Source organism: Cynocephalus volans, chromosome 8 (genome assembly GCF_027409185.1).
Source record: "Cynocephalus volans isolate mCynVol1 chromosome 8, mCynVol1.pri, whole genome shotgun sequence".
Classification (NCBI taxonomy): domain Eukaryota; kingdom Metazoa; phylum Chordata; class Mammalia; order Dermoptera; family Cynocephalidae; genus Cynocephalus; species Cynocephalus volans.
In genome coordinates this window covers 69,603,168-69,608,745 of record NC_084467.1, presented here as the reverse complement: position 1 = coordinate 69,608,745, position 5,578 = coordinate 69,603,168, and the positions used below count along the sequence as shown (strand labels likewise).

General features: G+C 33.3%; 1 pseudogene; it reads left to right on the top strand.

The window, feature by feature from the left end:
• The first annotated feature begins 2,005 nt into the window (after positions 1-2,005).
• LOC134384182 (cytochrome c oxidase subunit 7A2, mitochondrial-like) lies at positions 2,006-2,355 on the top strand (annotated as a pseudogene).
• The last annotated feature ends 3,223 nt before the right edge of the window (positions 2,356-5,578 follow it).

Genomic DNA, 5,578 nt, shown 5'->3' with positions numbered 1-5,578 from the left:
CCAGAAGGCAGTGAGGCAATTGATTAGGAAATGAAATTATGAAATAAAGACTAATGACATCAGGGAAATGTAATGTCATATTCTCTGTATCTCTTCTTAGTCTTAGTAATAATATTCCTAAATCAAAGATTTCTTTGAGTTATTTATACAGAAATATGTACATCTTTTGCAGGCATTCAGTAGCTTCAAAAGGCATTCATGTTCATCCTGAAGGTCAAGTGTGACATGAAAACTAACACTCTAAAATTACAAGCTAATGCTAAGGTGTAAATGGCAATTAAAACTCATGACCTGGAAAAAGAATACACATACTGTGACTAAAGTATCTAAAAGGTAAACATAAAGCAAGACTAAATAAATCACCCTGACCACAAGTAGTTATGTTTTAGAAAGCACTGTGCCCTTTCTAGTCAAGTTACTTATTGGTAACTACAATAAATAGTTCTGTAGTCTAAATGCTTGAGGGCAGATAATGTTTTGTCCTTAAGCAACCGTAATATTCCAATTTTCTTGTACAATATTGTACACAAATAAATCATTCTTTCCATAACCCTCATCTTTTAAGGTTGCCTTTCTATCAGTACATAGCTGAGAGATGGCCACTTGGGGCCAGGAAAAGGGAGAGAAAGAGAAAACTTAATGAATCAGTAAATACTTTTTAAGAAAAGTGCAGGAAAATTCTGTGTAAATGGTGCATGCTTTTTTAAAAAAAAATACATTTTGCCCTTAACCATAATTTGGAAACAAAGATCTGATTATAGCTCTAACTCAAGCTAATGTTCTGTGCATAACTAGAAAAACATTTTAATTCTATCTGGAACTTGAGTTTTCACATGTAGCCATCTCTTTGAATAAATGGCTATTATAGTATCATATATTCTATAGCAGGCCATATTGCACTTTCCAAGGAGAAACATAGGCAGCTAAATTTGTGGCTTTGGGATCACTTTAGGGGATAAACTCTTCAAAGATATGTGCTTGCTTTGGAAACCCTTTTTCTTCCCTACGTGCATTCATATGCCTTAGAATAAGCTCTTCACCAAACCAGCTGCATCCAGGAACTTGCTGTGCTTCTAATAAATTACTCACCTTGCTGCTGTTCAGCTTCAAAAAAGAAAACTGCTGTGGAGAAATAGCTCTAGTAGTCTGGCATAGAGAATAAGATACTTTTTTCTGACAGCAATCTCCCCTCCGTTGCAAATTTTCAGTTGACTTTTATGAAACTTACCATGAAAAAATAAAATGAAGATTTTATATACATAATACATTTTTCTTAAAAACTGTTAATAAGGAGACCAGAAAACTTTTGCAGTTTGGTGAATGAACTGCCCGGAGTATCACTGATCTAAGTTGGCCTAAAAAGACTCAAGTTGGCAGTAACACTGGGTAGGACAGCTGTTCCCATTTCTTTCCCTGAAGGGATCCCATTCCTTTCCTGGCAATGAAAGGGAACTTGGCTGGCAAAAAAAAAAAAAAAAAAAAAAAAAAGGCCTATGCTTACACAGTGCCAAAATAACCAGAGAATTATTTCAAAAACAAAATCAATTCACAAAAGAAAATTGGCACCATAAAATGAAATAACATACTTTAAATGAAATTAATAGTTTGTACTACAAATCTGAAAATTAATCAATAATGATAAATACACAACATATTATAAATCTTGACATGTTCTCACTTACCCATACTATTCTCCCACTGTCAATTGTGAAAATTCTTGAAAAAATATTTGATTTCTCATTCCATTGTACTCTTTAGGGCTTTAATTTCGTAAAAGTAACCAATTCTTTCAGTTAATCAAAAGCTATTGATCTACTGCTTTCTATATACCAGAACTTCAAGAAGGGTGGAGAATTTATAGATGAAAAGAGTTGACTCTTGAATCTTGACCTGATAGACTCTTATAATTAACTATCATAAAATGTTTTATGGGATGCTTGCGCAAGGCCAGTCGGTAGTTCCGGTTCCGGCGTGGCGATTTCCGTTCACTGTGTTCGGTTGTCGCAGTTGGTGGGCAGTAACTGAGCAAAGATGCTGCGCAATCTGCCGGCTCTTTGTCAGATTGCCCAGAGGACCATAAGCACTGCTTCACCGAGGCATTTTGAAAGTAAAGTTCCAGAGAAACAAAAGCTGTTTCAGGAGGATAATGGAATTCCAGTACATCTAAAGGGTGGGGTAGCTGATGCCCTGTATAGAGCAACCATGATTCTTATAGTTGGTGGAACAGCATAGGCCATATATCAGTTGGCTGTGACTTCATTTCCCAAGAAGCAGGCTGGACTTCTGTCATCCCAGCAATCGCTTGGTTCATCTTCATTCAGCTCTCTATGGACCAGTAGTGTGATAAATAACTGAGATCTTTGGGGATCAGTATTTATTGACTTGTACTAACTACAAATAATAAAGCAGTCTTCACCATGCTTTGTCTAACTTTATCCCTTTAGAATACATCACACCAATAATTTCAGCTATTGATCAGCCTTGTAAATCTTAAATGAGGAGTGAAAAAATGGTTTTTTTGTCATCAAGCTTGTATAAAGCACCATTATTTTGATATTATTTTACTGAAGTTTACTTTTAGCAGCTCAGAAGTATACAGTGGGTGGTCTTCAATTTCAGTTGAGCATAACACTTGAAAGCATGTTGCTTTCTCTCCCCTTTCTCTGTTCTACATTCTGGGGTATGATAGAAACTGGGGGTAGTAGAAGTAGGTTATTTTTGCCTTTTGGGGTCTAAGTTTTTTTTTTTTTTCCTCAGCTATGTGAGTATGTTTAAATATTCAATGTATTCCACAGCTTAGAATTAGGCTTTAGTAGAGTGAGTGGCTGTAAAATAATTCAATATTACTTTTTTCTCACTTGGGTTGGGCCTTTATTATGTTACTTTAATTCATAACATAAAGTGTAAAATGCTTAGGTCATTTCTAAAAGTTATCTTCTAGGGGAATATAGGGAGTCAAACTTTGTTTTTCATCTGCATGGTGTACTTTTGAATTGCTATGTGAAGATTGGAATCTAGCTTTGTCAGATCTATGGGAAATTGATGAGTAAGGGTTTTAGAAACTTTAATTTCTAGATAAAATTCACAAAAATATATTTGGAAAAATTGAACCAAGTCTGAAATAGCCAACTTAAGCTTTTTGCTATCAAAACATTGAGGCTTATGGTACAAATTTCTCAAAAAGTAACCAATTAATGGTATTTTAGCTTTGAACCCTGAAGGTTGTAAAGGATCTTGGTGGCCATATTATCTAACCTGCCAGCTTTTGAAGGGAGTGTAATAAACATTGTTAGATATTTCTAAACGCTGAGAAATTTCTTAAGTTGGTCTGGAATCTGGTCCAGTTCAGTGCTCCAGAGCTCAAAACCACTGATAATGTTTTGAAACAAACTATATCAGCATTGTACAAAGGAGAATTTAGGTAACTTATAAATGTGATGTAAAATGCCTTTATGACATGATGTGAAAGATAGTTTTGTAGCAGAAAGGAGAAACAGCTTGATGTCCTGTACAACTTTTATCTCTTAATATTGTGAGAAGTGCTTTACTATATCTGGTGTAACCTAGTGAAACAATGTATAAAACATTTCTGGTGAGTTTTTTATGCCAAAATGTTCTGTTTGGGCAATGTTAATGTGGTGGGATTGGATAAATTGAAATTAGGTTAAATGTGTAAGATACTTTAAAAATTTTTAAAATAAACTCTAAGATTAACTAAAAAAAAGAATGTTTTCTGGAAATATCATGTCCTATGTATATCCCTTTCTATAAGAAAAATTCAAATTGCCTGTTTACCAACCTGATTTATTTAAATGACAGACTATATATCCAAAATAAAGGTCAAACTCTTTTGTAGTACATAGACTGACACTAGCTATGTTTTTCAATTCAATTCAATATTTATATGACAAATAATTCCTTTACGGTAGAACCTTACCTGTATAAGACAGAACAGGGTAATGCAGTAAATTCAATATAAAACATCCTGGTTGGTGATGGCTTAATACAGTTCTTTTTGAAAAAATAAAAATTAAATACCAATAAAGTTTAAATTAAATTAAAACATTGTGTAATTAAGATTGAGAGTATAAATGAATAGATAGGAAATTTATACTTTTTGTTTTTAATTGACACATGATAACTACTATTTGTGAGAGTACAGCATGACATTTCAATACATGTACACAACATATTATAATGAAATCAAGGTTATTGGTATATCCATCACCTCAGATATTTATCATTTCTTAGTGGTGAGAACATTCAAAAGCTATTTTGAAATATGCAATGTATTATTGTTAACCATAGTCACCCTGCTGTGTATTGGAACACTAGAATTTATTTTACCAATGTAACTGTACTTTGTACCCATTAATCAACTGCTCCCAGTTCTCTCCTCCCCGCAATCCCTTCCAGTCTCTGGCAACTATAAATCTACTCTTCATTTCTATGATATCAAAGTTTTTAAATTCCACAAATGAGTGAAATCATGTGGTATTTCTCTTTCTGTGCCTGGCTCACTTCACTTAACATAATAACCTCTAGTTCCATCCATGTTGCTGCAAATGGCAGGATATCATTCTTTTTTTATGGCTGAACAGTCTTCCATTGTGTAAAATACCACATTTCTCTTATCCATTCATTTGCTGCTGAACAACCTAAGTTGATTCCATATTTTGGCTATTGTGAATAGAGCTGCAATAAACATGGCTGTGCACATATTTCTTAGACATACTGATTTAATTTCCTTCGGCTGTATTCTCAGTGGAATTGCTGGATCATATGGGAGTTCTATTTTTAATTTCTTGAGGAGCCTCCATACTGTTTTCCATAGTGGCTGTACTAATTTACATTGCCATCAGCAGTGTATAAGGGTTCACCTTTCAAAAACATACTCTTTTTTACAATGGTACACTGTAACTTAGGAGGTTCATTAAAACATAAATGTGATATTCTCAGCATATATGTATGGAGAAGCTACTGCTTCTATAGTGTTATATTAATGTCAGAATCACAGTTTGGGCTCAATAATAATAACTACAAAAATTGTATAATTATTACTTAGAATAAAAGTAGCAAATAAAATGGTAACTTTATTCAACAAAATATTGCAAATATTTTTATGTGCCTATTGCTATCAAAGCACTGTGTCGATGGAGTTAAAGGAAAAGCTGAGTTTCAGATATTACTCTGAAAGAGAAATTTATGTGTTAACACAAAGAATTTAAGATATATTAAAAATTAGCCTATAAAAATACCCGATGTTTCTGGAAATCAGAATCTCTGGGTGCCTAATGTTATCTATGAACTGCAGTAGTCAGAACCACACAAAGAAACTGAGACATTTACACATACATAAAATTATATATACAGGTAGACAGTTCTGTTACACTTGTTCTTAATTTCTGTTTACTTGTTTGTTTCCTTACTAATATTCTTATGATATCTAATATGCCAATAATAGTTTTTTATTATAAGAAGTTACATATTATGGTAACAGTCCCATTCCGAAGTCACAAATATAGAGCTCTTAAGATTACAAATATAGCTTTGAGTATTCCCTGAAATATTTCAATCT